Source organism: Nomascus leucogenys, chromosome 21, assembly GCF_006542625.1.
Source record: "Nomascus leucogenys isolate Asia chromosome 21, Asia_NLE_v1, whole genome shotgun sequence".
Classification (NCBI taxonomy): Eukaryota; Metazoa; Chordata; class Mammalia; order Primates; family Hylobatidae; genus Nomascus; species Nomascus leucogenys.
Window position 1 is genome coordinate 12,956,705 of NC_044401.1, and position 22,923 is coordinate 12,979,627.

Consider the following 22,923-nt stretch of genomic DNA (forward strand, 5'->3'; position numbering starts at 1 on the left):
TTTGTCTGTGATTGGTGTATAAGAATGCTTGTGATTTTTGCACATTGATTTTGTATCCTGAGACTTTGCTGAAGTTGCTTATCAGCTTGAGGAGATTTTGGGCTGAGATGATTGGGTTTTCTAGATATACAATCATGTCATCTGCAAACAGGGACAATTTGACTTCCTCTTTTCCTAATTGAATACACTTTATTTCCTTCTCCTGCCTTATTGCCCTGGCCAGAACTTCCAACACTATGTTGAATAGGAGTGGTGAGAGAGGGCATCCCTGTCTTGTGCCAGTTTTCAGAGGGAATGCTTCCAGTTTTTGCCCATTCAGTATGATATTGGCTGTGGGTTTGTCATAGACAGCTCTTATTACTTTGAGATAAGTCCCATCAATACCTAATTTATTGAGAGTTTTTAGCATGAAGGTTGTTGAATTTTGTCAAAGGCCTTTTCTGCATCTATTGAGATAATCATGTGGTTTTTGTCTTTGGTTCTGTTTATATGCTGGATTACATTTATTGATTTGTGTATGTTGAACCAGCCCTGCATCCCAGGGATGAAGCCCACTTGATCATGGTGGATAAGCTTTTTGATTTGCTGCTGAATTCAGTTTGCCAGTATTTTATTGAGGATTTTTGCATCGATGTTCATCAAGAATATTGGTCTAAAATTCTCTTTTTTGGTTGTGTCTCTGCCAGGCTTTGGTATCAGGATGATGCTGGCCTCATAAAATGAGTTAGGGGGGATTCCCTCTTTTTCTATTGATTGGAATAGTTTCAGAAGGAATGGTACCAGCTCCTCTTTGTACCGCTGGTAGAATTCGGCTGTGAATCCATCAGGTCCTGGACTCTTTTTGGTTGGTAAGCTATTGATTATTGCCTCAATTTCAGAGCCTGTTATTGGTCTATTCAGAGATTCAACTTCTTCCTGGTTTAGTCTTGGGAGGATGTATGTGTCGAGGAATTTATCCATTTCTTCTAGATTTTCTAGTTTATTTGCAGAGAGGTGTTTATAGTATTCTCTAATGGTAGTTGGTATTTCTGTGGGATCAGTGGTGATATCCTCCTTTATCATTTTTTATTGTGTCTATTTGATTCTTCTCTCTTTTCTTCTTTATTAGTTTTGCTAGCGGTCTATCAATTGTGTTGATCTTTTCAGAAAACCAGCTCCTGGATTCATTAATTTTTTGAAGGGTTTTTTGTGTCTCTATTTACTTCAGTTCTGCTCTGATCTTAGTTATTTCTTGCCCTCTGCTAGCTTTTGAATGTGTTTGCTCTTGCTTTTCTAGTTCTTTTAATTGTGATGTTAGGGTGTCAATTTTAGATCTTTCCTGCTTTCTCTTGCGGGCATTTAGTGCTATAAATTTCCCTCTACACACTGCTTTGAATGTGTCCCAGGGATTCTGGTATGTTGTGTCTTTGTTCTCGTTGGTTTCAAAGAACATCTTTATTTCTGCTTTCATTTCATTATTTACCTAGTAGTCATTCAGGAGCAGGTTGTTCAGTTTCCATGTAGTTGAGTGGTTTTGAGTGAGTTTCTTAATCCTGAGTTCTAGTTTGGTTGCACTGTGGTCTGAGAGACAGTTTGTTATAATTTCTGTTCTTTTACATTTGCTGAGGAGTGCTTTACTTCCAAGTATGTGGTCAATTTTGGAGTAGGTGTGATGTGGTGCTGAAAAGAATGTATATTCTGTTGATTTGGGGTGGAGAGTTCTGTAGATGTCTATTAGGTCTGCTTGGTGCAGAGCTGAGTTCAATTCCTGGGTATCCTTGTTAACTTTTTGTCTCGTTGATCTGCCTAATGTTGACAGTGGGGTGTTAAAATCTCCCATTATTATTGTGTGGGAGTCTAAGTCTCTTTGTAGGTCACTAAGCACTAGCGTTATGAATCTGGGTGCTCCTGTATTGGGTGCATATATTTTAGGATAGTTAGCTCTTCTTGTTGAATTGATACTTTTACCATTATGTAATGGCCTTCTTTGTCTCTTTTGATCTTTGTTGGTTTAAAGTCTGTTTTATCAGAGACTAGGATTGCAACCCCTGCCTTTTTTTGTTTTCCGTTTGCTTGGTAGATCTTCCTCCATCCCTTTATTTTGAGCCTATGTGTGTCCCTGCACATGAGATGGGTTTCCTGAATACAGCACACTGATGGGTTTTGACTCTTTATCCAATTTGCCAGTCTGTGTCTTTTAATTGGAGCATTTAGCCCATTTACATTTAAAGTTAATATTGTTATGTGTGAATTTGATCCTGTCATTATGATGTTAGCTGGTTATTTTGCTCATTAGTTGATGCAGTTTCTTCCTAGCCTCGATGGTCTTTACAATTTGGCATGTTTTTGCAGTGGCTGGTACCAGTTGTTCCTTTCCAGGTTTAGTGCTTCCTTCAGGAGCTCTTTTAGGGCAAGCCTGGTGGTGACAAAATCTCTCAGCACTTGCTTGTCTGTAAAGGATTTTATTTCTCCTTCACTTATGAAGCTTAGTTTGGCTGGATATGAAATTCTGGGTTGAAAATTCTTTTCTTAAAAATGTTGAATACTGGCCCCCACTCTCTTCTGGCTTGTAGAGTTTCTGCTGAGAGATCTGCTGTTGGTCTGATGGGCTTCCCTTTGTGAGTAACCCGACCTTTCTCTCTGGCTGCCCTTAACATTCTTTCCTTCATTTCAACTTTGGTGAATCTGACAATTATGTATCTTGGAGTTGCTCTTCTCGAGGAGTATCTTTGTGGCGTTCTCTGTATTTCCTGAATTTGAATGTTGGCCTGCTGTGCTAGATTGGGGAAGTTCTCCTGGATAATATCCTGCAGAGTGTTTTCCAACTTGGTTCCATTCTTCCCATCACTTTCAGGTACACCAATCAGACGTAGATTTAGTCTTTTCACATAGTCCCATATTTCTTGGAGGCTTTGTTCGTTTCTTTTTATTCTTTTTTCTCTAACCTTCTCTTCTCGCTTCATTTCATTCATTTCATCTTCCATCACTGATACCCTTTCTTCCAGTTGATCGCATCTGCTGCTGAGGCTTCTGCATTCGTCACATAGGTCTTGTGCCTTGGTTTTCACCTCCATCAGGTCCTTTAAGGATTTCTCTGCATTGGTTATTCTAGTTATTCATTCGTCTAATTTTTTTTCAAAGCTTTTAACTTCTTTGCCATTGGTTTGAATTTCCTCCTGTAGCTCGGAGTAGTTTGATCGTCTGAAGCCTTCTTCTCTCAACTCGTCAAAGTCATTCTCCGTGCAGCTTTGTTCCGTTGCTGGTGAGGAACTGCATTCCTTTGGAGGAGGAGAGGTGCTCTGATTTTTAGAGTTTCCAGTTTTTCTGCTCTGTTTTTTTCCCATCTTTGTGGTTTTATCTACCTTTGGTCTTTGATGATGGTGACGTACAGATGGGTTTTTGGTGTGGATGTCCTTTTTGTTTGTTAGTTTTCCTTCTAACAGACAGGACCATCAGCTCCAGGTCTGTTGGAGTTTGCTAGAGGTCCACTCCAGACCCTGTTTGCCTGGGTATCAGCAGCGGTGGCTGCAGAACAGCGGATTTTGGTGAACCACAAATGCTGCTGCCTGATCGTTCCTCTGGAAGTTTTGTCTCAGAGGAGTACCCAGCCGTGTGAGGTGTTGGTCCGCCCCTACGGGGGGGTGCCTCCAGTTAGGCTACTCGGGGGTCAGGGGCCCACTTGAGGAGGCAGTCTGCCCGTTCTCAGATCTCAAGCTGCGTGCTGGGAGAACCACTACTGTCTTCAAAGTTGTCAGAGAGGGACATTTAAGTCTGCAGAGTTACTGCTGTCTTTTTGTTTGTCTGTGCCCTGCCCCCAGAGGTGGAGCCTATAGAGGCAGGCAGGCCTCCTTGAGCTATGGTGGGCTCCACCCAGTTTGAGCTTCCTGGCCACTTTGTTTACCTAATCAAACAACTAACTGGGCAATGGTGGCCGCCCCTCCCCCAGCCTCACTGCCGCCTTGCAGTTTGATCTCGGACTGCTGTGCTAGCAATGAGCGAGACTCCGTGGGTGTAGGACCCTTCGAGCCAGGTGCGGGATATAATCTCCTGGTGTGCCCTTTGATAAGCCCATTGGAAAAGTGCAGTATTAGGGTGAGAGTGACCCGATTTTCCAGGTGCCATCTGTCTCCCCTTTCTTTGACTAGGAAAGGGAATTCCCTGACCCCTTGCACTTCCCAGGTGAGGCGATGCCTTGCCCTGCTTCAGCTGGTGCACAGTGCGCTGCACCCACTCTCCTGCACCTACTCTCTGGCACTCCCCAGTGAGATGAACCCGGTACCTCAGATGGAAATGCAGAAATCACCCGTCTTCTGCATCGCTCACACTGGGAGCTGTACACCGGAGCTGTTCCTATTCGGCTATCTTGGCTCCTCCCCCTATATGAAATATTTTAAAGTCCCAATGTCCAACCTGGCAGAATGTCGAAGATATATATATCTTTGATATATAGATATCAAATTGATGTATCTATGATATATGATATATAGATATCAAATCTAGCTATCTATGATATATATATTTCTATATATGTAGACAGGTATCTCTACATATATACATATGTGTGTGTGTTTGTACATACACTTATATACATTTTATGTTCAGTTCTGAGAAAGATACCTGGAGACAGTGGCTTATATTATTGGTGAGGGCATACACTGATAATTAAGTTCCTGAAAAGCAACTTGGTGATATTTTTCAAATGCCTTTAAAATTGCAAGAACTTTTTTATCATTTAAGGTGAGTTTAGTGACAAGCAAAAAACAGGTTTAGGACATAAGCAAGAAGGAAATTAGGACACTGGTAACTCCAGAACTCAAGGAAGAATGACCAAGCACCAAAAAGAGCAAAGGCCCAGACAATTCCAAGAAAGTCAACACAGGAACCCCGGACACTTCCTGGGTTCTGTCATACAGTGACTCAGTTCCAATCAAATTCCACCTGAATAGGTCTCTGTTCCACCTTCTAAAGTTTCTGGGGAGGGTGAGCTTTGGTTATGTACTTCCACTCTTGGGAAAGTTGGCCGTGACTAGGACATCCAGCGATTAAGGGAGGACATCAAGATATAAGCTACTCAGTTAACTCATTGGTATATTTCTGTTCATTCAACTTTGACTGTACAAACAGGTAGATTCTGCATAGACAAAGATACCTTCACCTAACCCACCTAAAGATTCTATGAACAATGGTAAGTTCACTCATCTTCACAGTGGCAAGTGACCAAAGTTACCCACAGCTGCTGCATCTGGGAGTTATAATATATTTCACAAGGCCACCGCTCATTAAGATCAGTGTTTCTCAAACTATCTGTAGCAAGGTGGCAGTAAACTTTTGTTTTTAATCTCTCATGGACAAATTCATTGGGAAAATGTAATAAAAATGAATTGCTAGAAAAATGAAATCAAAGAACATCAAATGCAAGCCTCAGTTTTTATTATTACATACAATAGGCATAGAAATTTTAATGCTACCTTGACAGCATAATTTTAAATACTCTAGTTCTGCACTTCTCTCATCATGAACTAGTAATAAACAGCTCACACACCAGCATCAGTCTGCAGACCCCCCACTTTGAATAGTACTACTCTTGGTAATGCCATTTCCTCTCAAATCCGCTTCAACCTATGGTCCAAAAGGCATACTTTACCACCACCAGCACACTGTGTGTAAAATATGGAGAGAAAACATTTTGTGCTAAGTCATGACACATCAAGCAAGGAAATAGATCTTTCTTTCTGCCATTTATCCCCAAGCCAGAACTGGTATTAGGTATTCTCTTTGCTATTACCCATAATGTAATTTCCTTGCCTTTGGCCAGCCCCTCATTTTTTTTTTTAATGGAATAACCTGAACCTTGGTTCTTGAGCTGTTCCAGTTCCTAGTGGTCTTGTGCATAGAAGGGCAATCATCTTTGATTAATCTTTCCCACTGAGCACATGAGGAAAAGTAAGGATCCACAGAGTTCCTTTCACATTCCTCCTAGATCTAGTTGTACAGCAGTATTGCATCTCCCCTTACTAGGCAAGGTCAGTCACCTCAGCCAACACAGTATCCCACTTTCTGCCATTTGTTGTCCCCTAGCAGGAAGAGCCCAAATTACCAGTTTTAGCTTCCAATTTAGAAGAATCACAGTATATATTACATGATGAAAGCATTCCTTAAGTACTAACAAGAGATGGGTCACCCTAAGAAGGACAGCAAGTAAAAATTTTGGGAATAGGTTAATTAGTTATCATTGTTAGACACATCAGTCCCTCCTCACTCCTTGGTTCCTAGATCCATGTCTTTTAATTGTGGGGAAAGTATTTCTTATTTCAAACACTAGTTCAGAGCCTAACCAGTGTTCTACAAAGTAGCTACATCATCAGATGGAAGAAGATCCCCTGTGAGATTGTGGCGCTGTCTTTAGTGACCTTTGCACCATGTCGTAAGGCTAACTACTTCATAAATAGGGAACATAAAACAGTGAATTACATTTTAATTAGTCCATTGCCTTCATTCTTTGTTTTTGATCAAATAACTCCCCTCATAGCCAATTTGGGTGGGATAACAAGATAGTGTATGAAGCATTTGGAAAGTTCGCAATTGGTAGTACTGGCAGGGGCACAATAGGGAGGAAGTAGGAAAAGAGAATGCTGTTCCCTTCCATAATGAGAGCAACTAGATATAATACAACAAGGAGTTCACTGTGTTTACTAGGTATGATGCTGTATCAGAGATGTGGGCTGGTCTCTAAGGATGACAAATGGATCACTCAGCTATCATATTAGCATGGTCTGCTTTGACGAGGGAAAGACTGCGTGGTGGAGTCTGTACAAAGCCCCTATTGCTACTTTTGTTGCTGCCTCAGTCATGTTCTACCTGGATGCTCATCAGAAAGGCCGAAGCAGCAGCTGTCAATCACATGAATAGGCATTCATACCGTCAGGTCAGTTCAGCCTCCTTTTCATGCTTGCTCAACACACTCCTTAACTGTCTCATGTTCTGGATCCATTCGAATGTTCCATGATCACATCCTTTTTCTTAATCGTATAGTCAATCTTCTTCTATGTTCTTGACCAACATGCCCAAGAACTTGTTACAGAGCCTGACTTTAGGCCTCATCTTCATTCAGGTAAAGTTACAATGACATGTATTACCCAACATTCTACCTAATGGGAGGCTTTCCCTTCTCCATTGTCTTTTAGGGTTAGCCCTGTCAGAGGCTCTAAAGCTGCAAAATCTACTTATAGTCAGTGGTAGTTGTTATCCTGAAAAATTATCCTTTGTACTCAATAGCTTGTTAAAGGGACTCCCCATGAGGCCACAAGCACAGGTTGTGGATGAAACAGCGGTATGGTGGGCTCAGTGGGCATGTAAACAATCTGCTTATGCAACTCATTTGTTCTTTAGGGGTTTGATAGAATGTGGCCAGGCACATTCAACTTTGTCCCTGGCTTTCTTGTGGATCCTGGATCCCTGATCATAGAATCTAAAACTCAAACATCTTCATGTACTGTGTACTGACTCACTCAGATACATTTTCTGAAAAGAATAATTACTTGCTAAAGGGAGCAAAGCCTTTCTCCAAGATCTAGAAACTTTTATTGCAATTCTATTAGGATTTGCCACAGGAATCATTCAGTATTCAGATCTGCCTTAGTCACTGCATTAATTTGCTCCAATGAGGAGACAACATAAGGAACAGCAGTTGCAGTGAGAATCACCACCTGATTAAGTAATGATATGCTGGACAGCTTTTCTGGCACCAGCTCCATCTTTTCCATGACTCAAGCTCCTGATGGGCAGATCTGCCATTCCAGCTTCCATAAAGTGACCTCACCCCTGGGATCCCATAGCATCCTTCCAGCATGAAAGTGATGTCCTACTGTTACCTGCACTCCTCACCATCTTTGATTTCATTTCCCAGTTCTCTGAATTAAATCCTCTCTGTTGTAACTACTTGGTGGCTACTATTTTCCTGGATAGACTATACCTGTGGGTCAGTTAAAGTGACTCATAATGGGCCCTCTGGGATATAATTAAAACATTTGTCTCTGAGTATATAATAGGGATGTCTATCCTTGGCAACTTTCTGAATCCACAAATTATCTCCCCATCCTTTTTCAAAAAGTCTATTACAATAGGAGAGCCAAGTGGCAGTAATTTGTTTACATCATACATTTAAAATAGTTGATCAGAAGCAACACCACATCCTAGGCTATTTTCAAAGGACTGAACAATATACATGCAGATACTCGTACCATATTCCCTTCTAGTTTCTCAGCATTGATACAGCACTGATGACACTTGGGGAATGAAAGTTTTGGGTTTTGTTTTGTATCAAAAAGTAAAACTAAAACACAGACCTTAAAGGCTGGCCTCATCAACTTGGTTCCCAAAGCTTCCATGTTTAATCTAAGCCAGAGACTTCTGCTTCTCTGACCATTTCCTGAGCCCTGATTATTGCATTGCCTTTGGATCTGTGACTACACCCACTTGGAGTCTGCAGTTGCCTGTTTTCAGCGTGACTCCTCCTAACTCTGCTCGTTTAGAAATCCCATTTTCATTGCACCCTCCCAGCTGCAGTCTTGGCCTATGAAGAACAGTAACGTGCATTTTAAAGGATTCTGTGGCCTGCCTTCACAATTTACTTCCCATGGGAAGAAAAGATTCTTCTGGGCCCTGAAGCAGAACAGAATGAGAGATAGGTGGGTCAGAGACACACACATACATGTGTCCAAACCAATACTAGCTTTTACAGTCTTTTGAGCCAAAAAGACCCCAGCATAATGAAGGGGAAGGAATTCAATGTCATCTAGCGTAGGACAGCATTCAACAATGGTTTGCACTCACCAGGCCATTAAACTTGAAATTAAAGCTGGCTGCCTAGGCTAGCTCATTGAATACAGACTAACTGGTGAGTACTATAGCAACGATTTCAGTGAGATCTGAATTTCTGAAATTTCCTCTTAAAATGCTTTTTTCCTCTCTATCCTCTGAGGCATGTATGTGCTGAATTTAAATTAATTTTTTTTTTTTTTGGTTACTGAGAGAGCAACACTGAAAAGACATATAGGGTTGGACCACATAGGGTTGCAAGATAAAATCCAGGATGTCCAGTTGAATTTGAATTCAGATAAACTAATAATTTTTTAGTACAAGTGTATCCTAGCCCTCAGACATACTTATACTGAAATTCAAATTTAACTGGGAATCTTGTATTTTTAATTGCTAAATATGACGACTCTATGGGTAAGAGCCACTGGCATTCACTTCTTTTCATATAAAAGAGACTTTGCTGCTTTTTGCAAGGGAATAAAAAGAAGTGGTTGAGAATTAAGGTTATGACATGAGATTGTGTGGGTTTGAATCACGTCACCTCTACTTAATGACTATGTGACTCTGGACCAGAATTAGCAACATAATTTATGAAGTTGGGGTGCTTCATCAGCCTCCATTCTCTTCATTTTGGCATCAGCTATCCAGACACCCGAATTTTCACTTCCAAAGAGTTGCCCAGTTGCCTGAGGGTGATAGACGGACTAGCTGTTTGGCCACCACTTACCAAGAGCTCTTAAATTTCTGCACCAGAACACAGAATGGAGCCTTACTGCCTTTTACCCCAATAAAGTCCAATGGCTAATTCCAAATATTACCTTTCTACAGGTGTCTATCATATACAATCCACCATCAATATTATTTGGGGGTTTCTTTTTTTGTTGGCAACAGAAAGGAACCCAGAATAACAAGCAAACCATGGAGTTTTAAGGGAAGGAGTCTAAGGTTGCTCACACAACCTAAGGAAGGGCTACAGAAACCAGTTTGAGGAAGGACGGGAACAGGAGAAGCAACATCAAAACCACCCAGCTTAGAAGCCTGATATCTTTGCGCCAGATCCTCACCTGAGAGTCCCCTGTTTGTATGTCAGGTTTCCAGGTTTCTTTTCACCCAACTTGGATCTAGATATTCTATTACTGGCTCAGAATGGTCAGGGTTTAGACTGAGAATGATGGCACTATCAGAGCCTGCAAGTGAATTTGCATGAGTTGGGCACACACTCCAGTTTGAGTCTATTGTAAGCTTTGTCTCAGCAACTCTACTGTTAGGACTCTGTTATAATAATCAGATGTAATAATTGTATGAACAGGCTTCTTACTTCAGTGAAGATTTGGAAGCAACTTAAATGTCCAATGACAGGGAAGAAAGAGAACTATGATATGCAAATGTACATTATTTATGAAATGATTTTTAATGCTGGATTTTTACTGTTATGGAAAATTCTCATATGAAATTTATAATGCAAGTCAGAATTTTACAATAATGCATTTTTGCAAAGGAGTTACATAAAATGCACTAAAATATTGGAACTCACTAGTCCCACCGCCTGGAAGTAATTGTGCCCAGTTAAGTAGCCTCCATTTTTCTGAGTCTGGAAATTATTTTTAACGTTTTTCTGAGTCTGGAAATTATTTTTAAAAATTAAAATTTTGATTGCTTTTGAACCAAATTCCTCAATTGACTCCAGCTTACCTTTTAAAGTGAATGTCCTTTGTTTCCTAGACTAGTTAGTCAAAAGAAACTAACTTGGTCTACAATTTTAAGATCTACAGAAATGCCACGTCTTTCATGAAACCTCAGTCAACTTTTAGTGATCGCGCTTGCCACAAGATTCCTCTCCATCTTGCTTGTACCAGTCATTAGCACTTACACAACTTTATGTGGTTAGTTTCAAAAGCATCGGAGTGTTTTAAAATTTCACGATTGTTTTCATCAAGGTAGAACGTGGAGGGGGAGGCCGGCAGCAGAGGAAGAAAGAATAGGGGAAAAACGGACTATTCTAGCTCAGAGATGCTAAAGAGTAAAGAAAACTTTGATAGCCAGATGTAATACAATCTTTGATTATATCTTCAATCAAAAACTTGCTACAGGGCAAATGAGTGTGCTTGTCACTCACTGGGTTCTTATTAAAATATGCTGATTCTATGCTACAAGTCCAAGGATCAAATTTTGAGAAGCAATACTCCAAAGGGCATTTTGAGGCCTACTGGAAAAATTTTATTGTATTTTATCCAATACGTCAATGTTTCATTTCTACAGTGTGAGAAGAGCATGTGATTATATGAGGTAGTTTTTATTTGTAGGCTATATGTACTAAAGTGTTTAGGGGTGAAATGTCATGATTTCTGTAACATACTTTCAAATGGTTCTGCAATAAAATTATACACATAAATATGTATATGAGGAGAAAATGGGATAAAATATTAACAATGGATGAACCTCAGTGAAAGGCAAACAAATGCTCACACTTCTGTTTCCTTCAACTTTTTTTGATTTTGAAAAATCTTCAAAATATAAAAACTATGAAATGATAAATAAAAATACAAATCCCCATAGAAATTGAGTCAATATATCTGGAGTGAGACCTAGGAGCCTGCATTTTAACAAACACTCCAGAGAGTTCCATCACTGGTTGTACACAGACCACATTTTGAGAACAATATTCTAGACGGCAGTGGAGAGCACTGTTTGCTTGATGACATATTCTCGAACCGGCTGGGGTGCCCAGGTTTGAAACACCCTAATAAACTGTGGCAGCTGTAGACTGTTTGCCTAGCAGCCTTTGCATCCCCCTTGTCCCTATAACAGCACTTTCTTTCCTTGGGGACCTCGCCACAATTCACAATTTGAGGAAATATGGACAGAGAAGACCTTCACCTAACCCTTATCTTTCACAAGCAGGCATTATATATGTTTCTATGCTGAATAATAAAATGCCCTAAGTTTAGCAGATAAATGGCATACATTTATTATCTTACTATCTCTGTGGGTTAGGCATCTTGACACAGCTCAGCCTGGTCCTCTACTCAGGGTTTTTACCAGGCTGCCGTCGAGCTGTCAGCCAGGGTTCCAGTCTCATCTGAGGCTTGGGATCCCCTTCCAAGCTCACTTGTTGTTGGCAGAATTCAGTTCCTTGCAGCAGTAGCACTGGGGCCCTCAGATCCTAGAGACACCCACCATTTCACATCATCGCAGTTTCCTTCTTCAAGGCCATCAGGAGGCCACTGCTTTAAGTCTTTGAATCTCTGCTAAAGGACTCACTGGACTTGGTCAGGGCCACCCAAATAATCTCTTTGGTGGTTAACTCAAAAATCTATTGCTATTGCTAATTATATCTGCAAAATTCCTTTACCTTTGTTATGAAAGGTAACCGTATCAAAGCAGTGACTATCCAATCATATTCACAGGTGCAGCCCACATTAAAAGGGAGAGAATTACACAGTGTATACATTGGGGGCAAGAATCTTGGGGGCCACCTTAGAGTTCTGCCTGCAGTGGTCCTACCACAGCCCCTGATGATCACTTCCTGGTATCCAGACTCTCGTACAGTCCCTTTCCCACACTGTACCAGGGCTGGTCTGTATAACCAATAGAATACAGTAGAAATTATGATATGTCACTTCTGATATGAGGTTATAAAAGACACTGTGGCTTCCATTCTGGTTTCTTTCACTCTCTGATCACTCACTCTTGAAGAGGTCAGCTGCTGTGCTGTATGAATAGCCCCACAGAGAGCCCATATGGCAAGGAACTGAATCCTCCCACCAACAGCCACATGAATGAGTTTGGAAGCATTTTCTCCAGCTCCTTCAGATGATGGAAGCCCTGGGCAATACCTTAACTGCAACCCCATTAAAGACCCTGAGCCAGAATGTCCCAGCTAAGCTGCTCCCAGATTCCTGTCCCTCAGAAACTGAGATGATAAATGTTTGTTTTAAGCTGCTAATTTTTAGAGTAATATGTTATGCGGTAGTAGATTGTTCATAAATACCTGACCCAGGGCTGACTAATCTAGGAAGAGTGAAAGATGCCTGTGACCCTCTTCCATAGCAATACGGGAGAAGCACAGGTGCAGTAGAAGTTAACACGCCCACAAAGAGAGGGGCAGACATCAAAAGTGGGTTGATGATGTAAGATCAGCAGTGGTAATTTTTCAGCCTCTGGACTGGACCCAGTCAGTTGTGGATTAGTGCCATGCCTGTTGTTCCCAGTATCATGAGCCAGTACACTCCACTCCCCTTTAAGTTCAGAATCTTTGAAATATATTTGGACCTGCTGAAAACATTTTGGGTCTCTGTCCAACTCCAGCAAGCACAAATTTATACCGATATGCAGTGTAGTCAAGCCAAAGACAGTAATTTGTGCTGCCCACCCCTCCCCCACTTTGATGCCTCTGATTAGGCTTGAATCTGATTTCTGTCACTTGCAACCAAGAGTTTTGACTCATAAAACCCCCTATAGGATCAGTTTCATGACTCACTCAGGACGTTTCTTTTTTTAGGGGCTCTTTTCCTCCAAGGTCATGTTGGCTGATCCTGAATCACATGTTAGGTCATGCTTTTCAGGTTTCCTGGAAAGTAAGTTCTGTTTACTTGTACTTCTAAGAAAGCTCCTGTGGCATTTTCTTCCAGGGAAGTCTTAACATGCTGAGAATATAGCAATTTGACTAAATGATCTACATTTATTCCAGGGTAAATTTCCTCTATAGTGTGTGGCTTTTTGCATCCTAACTTAGCTAATCAAACACTCTCTGGGTACTGAGCCAACTGTTCATGCTGAAACAGCCTGAGCAGTCATCGTGGAGAGAAACATAATCAACAAATCCCACGCATGAATCCAGCACAGACTCTGATTCTAAGATGTAATTTCTTCATACTTGCTGCTCTCAGTGCAAAAGAGTCTTTAGAGACCCCATACTTAATCCACAATTCCGCCTCCTCCCAATTCTGAACTGCAGCAATGAGTGAACACAAATTGAGATCTTTCCTGGTGTGTCCCCTTCCCTATATAACAACTACCACTGCTATTTTCTCCTAAACACCCCAGCACCACTATCAAAGTGGCACATAGATAATGCAGTTTAAAATTTATAATCATCAGACAAAGTAAAAAATGCCACTCCTAACTGCCCTCCCCCATAATTCCAAAATTTACCATTTCTCAGAATAATATAGTGTGCAAAGTCTAAATTCACCTCAACAGCATCATCTCTTACTACTTGGATTCAAAACCAAGGTCTATTTAAAGCTGTGTACTGTTGTCCAAGTTACCTAACTCCTTTTTGCCTCAGTTTCACATCTAGTAACAGGGATAATAATATTCACCTCCAAATCACTGTTATAAGAAGAATTACATTAATAATATTTGCAAAGCAATTAAAATGTTTCCTGGTCATGCAGTAATTTTCAAATAAATAGCTGCACAGATAATACTGAAACCTCATTGTATATCTCCCTACTTACCAGAGGAGGTGCGTTCTGGGCTTTAGTATATTCCACATCACCATCACAATCTGTGCAGGGTTAGTATTCTCCTACATGCTGTGTGGATAAAATTAGATTAAGGTGATCCCAGAGTACCAATGCCCCAGATGACTAGCAAAATAAAAACAAATTCCTCTTGGAAGAAAATATTACACCAAGCTGAAAATTACTTCTACAACTTTTTCCTTTGAGACAGAGTCTCATTCTGTTGCCCAGGCTGGAGTGCAGTGGCGCGATCTTGGCTCACTGCAGCCTCCGCCTCCCGGGTTCAAGTGATTCTCCTGCCTCAGCCTCCCAAGTAGCTGGGACTACAGGCACCCACCACCAGACCCTGCTAATTTTTGTATTTTTAGTAGAGACAGGGTTTCACCATGTTGGCCAGGCTGGTCTCAAACTCCTGACTTCAGGTGATCCACCCATCTCAGCCTCCCAAAGTGTTGGGATTACAGCATGAGTCACCATGCCCAGCCTCTACAATATTTTTGCAAATACCATGTCTGACACACAGTAAAAAATCGCCAGGCACTCAGAGACAAGAAAACAATCAAACAGATAACTGAAAATAAAACTCACATGGACTTCAGATGTCAGTTTTTAGATATAGACTTTAACCATACTTTTTTTATTCAAAGAGACAAGACATGATAGAGAATTTTGGCAGAGAGCTGAAAACCATGATAAGGAACCAAACAGAAACACAAGAACTGGGAAATAAGTGAAATTAGCAACAATAGATTGATTTAACAGCTGACTAGACAGTTAAAGAGAACAAGTACCCTGGATATTGATCTGTAAGGAAGTATTTGGAATGAAGCAAAGAGAAACAAAAGGATGGAAACATTAGAAAGAAAGTTGAGAAACAGAGGACACACTGAGAAGGCATAAGTGAAATCCTAGGAAAAAGAAAAGAGAATGTGTAGGAATTATCTGAAGAAATAATGAGGGACAATTTTCCAAAACTGAAAGACATTAATTCACAGATTCAAGAAGACCTATAAACCTCAAACAAGATAAACAACCAGGTACCTCACTGAAAATGTTAAAAACCAAAGAGAAAGAAACTTTTTTTTTATGTGTAAAGAATTGCTTTTTTAAATTTTATTTTATTATTATTATTATACTTTAAGTTTTAGGGTACATGTGCACAATGTGCAGGTTTGTTACATATGTATCCATGTGCCATGTTGGTGTGCTGCACCCATTAACTCATCATTTAGCATTAGGTATATCTCCTAATGCTGTCCCTCCCCGCTCCCCCAACCGCACAACAGTCCCCGGAGTGTGATGTTCCCCTTCCAGTGTCTATGTGTTCTCAAACTTTTAAAGCAGTCAGAAGGCACAGCAAAAAAGGCAGGTTGCCTTCAAAAGAGCAACAATTAGGCAAATACCTGACTTTTAAACAGAGGTAATAGAAGCCAAAGATGAGAGAAAAATTTATTCAAAGTGATCAAAGAAAATGACTTCCAACCCAAAATTGCAACCCCCAAATTATAACTTCCAACCCCAAATTATAGCAAAAATATTTCAAAAATAAAGTGAAATAATTCTCAGACGCAGAAAACATAATTTGAAGCCAGTAGAACTGCACTAAGTGAAATACTACAGGCAAGTTTTTCAGGCAGAAGGAAAATGATACCAGGTGGAAGCTCAAATTCAGGAAGGGATGAAGAGCTATGAATATAGGGCAAATTTAAATAAGTAGACTAGCTTTCTCCCCATGGGTGCTGCTGCAGAAGCATCATTAAAGTCTCTCTCTCCATAGCAGCCATGTCTAAGTCAGAGTCTCCTAAAAAGCCTGAACAGCTGCAGAAGCTTTTTATCACATGGTTGATCTTCGAAATAACTGATGAGCGTTTCTACAGCCATTTTGAGCAATGAGAACTCTCATGGACTCTGTAGTAATGAGAGACTCAAACACCAAGCACTCCAGGGGTTTTGGGTTGTCCCATATGTCACCATGGAGGTAGATACAGCCATGAATGCAAAGGCATCTTATATGATTTGGCTGTATCCCCACCCAAATTTTATCTTGAATTGTAGCTCCCATAATTCCTACATGTTATGGAAGGGACTCAGTGGGAGATAACTGATTCATGGGGGCAGTTTTCCCCATACTGTTCTCATGGTAGTGAATAAGTGTCAGGAGATCTGATGGTTTTGTAAAGGGAAACCCCTTTTGCTTGGTTCCCATTTGTTCTTTGCTTGCTGCCATGTAAGATGTGCCCTTCACCTTCTGCCATGATTGTGACACCTCCCCAGCCGTGTGGAACTGTAAGTCCATTAAACCTCTTTTCCTTTATAAATTACCCAGTCTTGAGTATGTCTTTATCAGCAGCATCAAAATGGATGAATACACCATACAAGGTGGATGGAAGAGTTGTGGAACCAAACAGAGCTGTCTCAAATGAAGAACTTCAGAGACCAGGTAACCACTAAACTGTGAAAAAGATTGTAGTGGCATTAAAAAAAAGACACTGAAGACCATCACCTAAGAAATTATTCTGAAGAGTATGGGAAAATTAAAGTGACTGAAATCATGACTGACTGAGGCAGTGGCAAGAAGAGGGGCTTTGCTTTCGTAACTTTTGATGACCATGACTCCCTGAATAATATTGTCATTCAGAAATACCATGCTGCGAATGGCCACAATCATGAAATAAGGAAAGCCTTATTGAAGCAAGAGATGGCTAGTGCTTCATCCAGCCAAAGAGGTCAAAGTAATTCTAGAGATGTCAGTGGTGGTCGTGGAGGCAGTTTTGGTAGGAATGACAACTTTGGTAGCAGAGGAAACTTCAGTGGTTGTGGTGGCTTTGGTGGCGGCCATAGTAGTGGTAGATATGATGGCTGCGGACATGGCTATAATGGATTCGGTAGGTAGAAACAATTTTGAAGGTAGAGAAAGCTATAATGATTTTTGGCAATTACAATAATCAATCTTCAAATTTTGGGCCTATGAAGGGAGAGAACTTTGGAGGCAGAAACTCTGGTTCCTATGGTGGGGGAGGCCAGTACTTTGCCAAACTACAAAACCAAGATGGCTATGATGGTTCCAGTAGCAATAGTAGCAGAAGGTTTCAATTATTGCCAGGAAGCAAAGCTTAACAGGAGAGGAGAGCCAGAGAAGTGACAAAGGAGGTACAGGTTACAACAGATTTGTGAATTCAGCCAAGCAGAGTGGTGGCAGGGCCTAGCTGCTACAAAGATGACACATTTAAGACAATACTCATGTACATGGGCAAAAAACTGAAGAACTGTATTTGTGACTAATTGCATAAGAGGTTATTTTAGTTTCTGTTTGTGGAAAGTTTAAAGCATTCCATCAAAGGGTTTTAATGTAGTTGTTTGTTTTTTGCACCCATGCTGTTTATTTCTAAATGTAATAGTCTGATCATGACACTGAATAAATGTCTTTCAAAAAAATAAATCAGGAGACTAATGACAATAATAAGGTTTTAAATACATAAATTTTAAACATAAATAAAACACACATTCATATTTTAAATACAGATTAAAGACAGAATTAAAGTACCTAATAATGGCTTAAGACTTTAGAAGGGGCTAAAAAAAAAGTAAGACGTCTGGAAGGAATATAGAATCTTTTCATTGCCCATGAAAAGTATAAAATACCAATTAATGTAAGGTTTTAAGAACTAATGAAGTATATCATAATTTTGTGGTTCACAAGTAAAAGAACTATAGAATGCATAACTTCTAAAGAGGTAGGGGGAAAAACAGAATTACAAATTTGCAGCAAGGCCCAGAAACAAGGAAAATTTTAGAGCATATAAAAGCCCTAGAATAGACGAGGTGAATAGAAAGCATGGACTAAGTCAGACACAAAATAACTCATACTGTATGATTTGAATTACCTGACATTCTGAAAACAGGCAAAACTTAACTGTACTGTTTAAGGATGCACACCTAGGTATAACACTAAAGAAAAGCAAGGACAGGATTACCATAGAAGCTAGAAGCTAGAAAGTGTTTTCCTTTGACTGAGACAGAGAAGGTAGTGACTTGGAGGGGACATGAAGGAGCCATGTGAAAGCCTAGGAGTGCTTGATTGCCTGGCAAACCAGGTGGTTATCTTGCGGGCTTTTGTTTTGTGTTGATTCATTTAGCTACGTTTTGTGCACTTCTCTGTATTTATTCTATTTTCACAAAAATATTAAAAGTATAAGGAAGATCTAAATGTGCTGATATAGTCAAATCTTCAGAAATGTATAGTTAATAAAATAAGGCATGGAACAGCAAAAATGGTATGCTCTTGTTACATGAAAAAAGCTTACATATTCATATATGTGCTTGTATTCACATAAATAATTTCTCAAAACATATGTAATAATAAATTTAATCTAGTCCACTGCCTCTGAGAGGGGAGACTAGGACTCTGGTATTTATGAAAGGAAGGGCCTAATTTTTATCTGTATGCTTTTACTGTGAAAATAACCTTTGAATTATATTTAACAATAAAAAGATTCACCAACCTGTGAATTAACTATTAAGACAAAGTAGGGTTACCATTTGATGAAATCATTGTTTTCTAACAAAGGAGTGCATTTTGAAATCTTAAGTCTGGCATTTTTAACCAAAAATTGTAAATCACTGCTAAATTTGTTCAAAAGATGGGTTGAATTTTCACAAGCAATAGAAAAGAAAAGTGGCTTTTATTTTAAATGGATACCCATGAAGTGATTATCTTTCAATTTCCCTCACATAAGTGGAGTGGAGATAGATATAGATAATTCATTTTCATTTCAGTTCCCTTCTAGAACATTGTGATGTTTTCCATCTGCATTACAATAGAGCACTACTAAAAAATGGAAGCAAATTTAGGGTAAACCAAATGGCTAAATTTAACAATCTGCCACAAATCATGAAATTGTCCTTTAGGCTTTTAGTTATATGAATAAGTAGTTTAGACCAGAATCCAATAATATGAAGAACCTGAGTTGTCAAAGCAATTAGAACATAGTACGGATTTCAGGGAAATCCATTTACTAAATTAATGGGAAAAGCACCCATTGTTGACAAGGTGTGAAGAAATGAGCCCACTCAGGATTTCTGGGTGAAGACAGCAGCTTAAATATATGTTTCTAATTTTGTTTCTTATCTCTTTAACTCAATAAAAATTTAGGGAAGGGATTTTTCTTTTCAAATTTTTTAAATTTTTGTGGGTACACTGTAGGTATATGTATTTATGGGGTACATGAGATGTTTTGATACAGGCTTGCATGTGAAATAAGCACATCATGGAGAATAGGGGTATCCATCCCCTCAAGCATTTATTCTTTGAGTTACAAACAATCCAATTATACTCTTTTAGTTACTTAAAATTGTACAATTAAGTTATTGACTATAGCCAGCCTGTTGTGTTATCAAATAGTGGGTCTTATTTGTTCTTTCTATTCCATTAACCATGCCCACCTCACTGCCCCCCAACCACAGACCCCCCCACTATGGGAAGGATTTTTTTTGTTTTTGTTTTTGTTTTTTAAGAAATGGATAAAGCAGAAAAAGAGGCGAGGCCAAAAAAACAAAACAAAACAAAACAAAAAATTCAGCAAAAATTTGGAAACTAGAGAAAAATGGGCAAGTAGTAACTGACTTAGTAGACCCAAGAAAATGAATCTCTAGTTATTGGGAAAATGTGAAAGTCCACCACCTTGTACCATATAGTACTCAAAAGACATAGGAACTGCTTTGGAACTGGTAATGGAAAAAAAAGAAAAAGACTAAGATAAGAAAACCTCATAGGAAAGCTATTCTTATAGCCATCCAACGCAGGTGGGATGAACCCCTCCCGATTAATAGGTGAGACGTCCTGACTGATGACGCCATGTACACACCAAGAGGTGAGAACACATTGTATTACATCATGGAACTTTCTAAACATAGTGGGACAACACCCAGGCTAGTCTGGAATGAGCTTGAGAATGTTTTGAAAGCAAGAATGAGAATAAGCAGACTTGGTTTTTTATCATAGTTAAGGGGTGGGATGAGGGATAATCCACTCTGCTACATAGGTTGAACTTTCTGCTGTGTCCAGGGGGCAGCACTAGCTTTCTTACCAGCTTGCTCAAATATGGGGCACAAGAGGAAAGAGGAGGTGGGCATGAAAGCTCTCAGCAGTCAAAGATAAAAAATGGAGTCAGACTCTATTAAATGATTTAAGAAGTTAAACCCCCTAGATTCTCTCCTGCACTCCACTTTACTGAACAATTGTCCCTTTCTTTGGAGAAATCCATGGAGAAACAAAGCATAATAATGTCTGAATTGATGGTCTAGGCACAGATTAGAGTTAAGGTAGAGGTTAAGACTAATTTATCAAACAGATATCTAATGCTGAATACAGAGACCCAGCCCATCCTCCTGCCTACATCACCCTCCAGTGACTTCCACCTGAGAGGCATGGCCCACAGTCCAAGCTCTTAGAGCCTCCAATAAGCTTCCTTCATTCTTAATGTTAAGCAGACATTGAGGGATTACCAGACACCCTGAGGAAAGCTGTCACAGAAGACAGAAGTAAACGAAACCAACCTCCCTTACAAAAAGACATCCTGGAGTAAATAAAAATATTCAAGCAAGCGAGGGTGAAAATCAACAAAACCAAATGAAATAAAACTATAACATCTCCAGAGAGATAAGAAAAAGTTACATTCATAAAAACGGAACAGAATGGCATAAGAAATTAACATAAAAGACATCTTAGAATTGAGAACATAAGAGCAGAAGTCATTAACATTGTTAGAAAATAAAGTAGAGAATGTCTCCTAGACAGTAAATAGATGCAGAGGCAGAAAATAAGCAAAAAAGATTTTTAAAATCAGGTGAGAACTCTAAAAAATCTAGAAAAAAAGAGAAAACAGGAAACAGGGTAGAAAGCAAAAGTATTTAAGAAAAATTTCCAGAATAATAAATGAATTGCTATTACTGAAAAAAAGCTTACTGAATAAAAGCGGTGGATGAAAGCATTCACACAAAGATACTCCATTTTGAAATTTCAGAAAACTAGGAAAAAAGAAGAGTCCAAGAGAAAAACGCTAATAGAAAGGGCCGGGAATCATAGTGGCTTCAGACTTTGCAACAGCATGACTTGCCAGCAAAAAAAAAAAGTGCAACCACATCCAGAATTCTAAAGAAAAATTACTTGTAACCTGCAAGTATGGTCAAACTCCCAAACTTGGGAGAGCAGAATGACATTTTCAGACATGCACTATCCCAAAAACAGAATAAATGTATTACCCATCCTCTCTTGTCAAGAAGCTGTGGGAAAATGTGCTCCACCAAAATAAAAGTATAAACCAAGAAAGACAAAGACGCGATACAGGAAATTAGTTCAAAATAGAAGAGGAGTCAAGGGATTCCCAGGAGGATGGAGAACAGACATTCCAAAATGCTAGCTGGAATCTGGACCAGACTGGAGAGGAGTGAGTCTAAATGGACATGCCTCTGCCTGTTAGAACCATGATCCCCACTGCTTTGGCACAGTCTTTTTTTTTTTTTTTTAAACACCTGGAGAAATGTTCTGGCGAGACTGGCCTGGATACGAATCTAGTGATCTTGACAATTTGCTAATAAATTCCTTATTCTTTCTTCCAGGTCCTGCTGCCTAAATCAGCTGTGGACATTTATTCATTCTACCAAAGTGTTCTGTTATCACTGACTTCTGCCAGCTGGAACAAGCTTAGCAGCAAGAAACCCAGGGTAATTCATGCCACTCCCACTGATCACGTGGTTAGTACCTGCTTTGCATTACAGTCCTTGCAAATATATGGACTGTGGTGAGCCTCATGGTCTCTCCCTCTGAATACACCAGAAAGCCCCCTTATAAAGTCCCAGGATGCAGAAGACTGCAAGTTCGTCTTGTCCTAGACAACTTTACCTAACAGTGGTGACCATACCCTCCTCACACAACTAGCTTTGTATTTGCCACCCACATTTTAAAAATCTATATAATATTTAGGACTGCATATAGTTATATATACACACACACTCTATCATTTAACTATCAAAACTATGAAGAAAACCAAGGGAATGCATAACCCTAAATTCTAGATGATTTACCTGTGAAGAGGGGAGGCATGATGAGAATCAGCAAATGCAGGAGGATTCTATTAGGTTGGTGCAAAAGTAATCGTTGTCTTTGCCATTAAAAGTCATGACAAAAACTGCAATTGCTTTTGCACCAACTTAATAAATTCTATTTCATAACCTTGGTGGAGGATTCAAAGGTTAGGTTTTTTTTCTGTTGTTCTTTGGACTGCATATTTTACACATAATTTCACACGCAGAAAATAAAAGGAAAAGAAATAAGCCTACTCGTATAGAAATGGTTCAAGTGTAAATTGGAACAAACTTCCTGGCTGACTTCTTGGCAACAAATATCAAAAACCTTAAAATTGGCCATGCTTTTTAAGCCAATAATTCTTCTAGGAAATAGTCTATGAAAAGCTGGACACTGTGCAAAGTATACAGATTTGCTAAATCAGAAACAGTGAAAACTTAGGAGCCCAAAATACCCTATCTTGCAGAATTTATTAAAATAAGTGGGATATTCATGCAATTGACCATTATGCAGTCATGACATGCTGTTGTTTACTGTCATGGGTAAAGTCGACATTATACTGAAATTTACTTCAAA

General features: G+C 39.6%; 1 protein-coding gene across 1 annotated transcript in view; it reads right to left on the reverse strand.

Annotated features, from left to right (window-relative positions):
- The window catches only part of HHLA2 (HERV-H LTR-associating 2), an 88,798-nt gene that overhangs the window by 36,306 nt on the left and 29,569 nt on the right, over nucleotides 1-22,923 (reverse strand). The window contains exon 3 of the transcript XR_004027536.1: nucleotides 14,259-14,336. The gene's annotated coding sequence lies outside the window, so the exon portion shown is untranslated. The remainder of the gene's footprint in view (nucleotides 1-14,258; nucleotides 14,337-22,923) is intronic.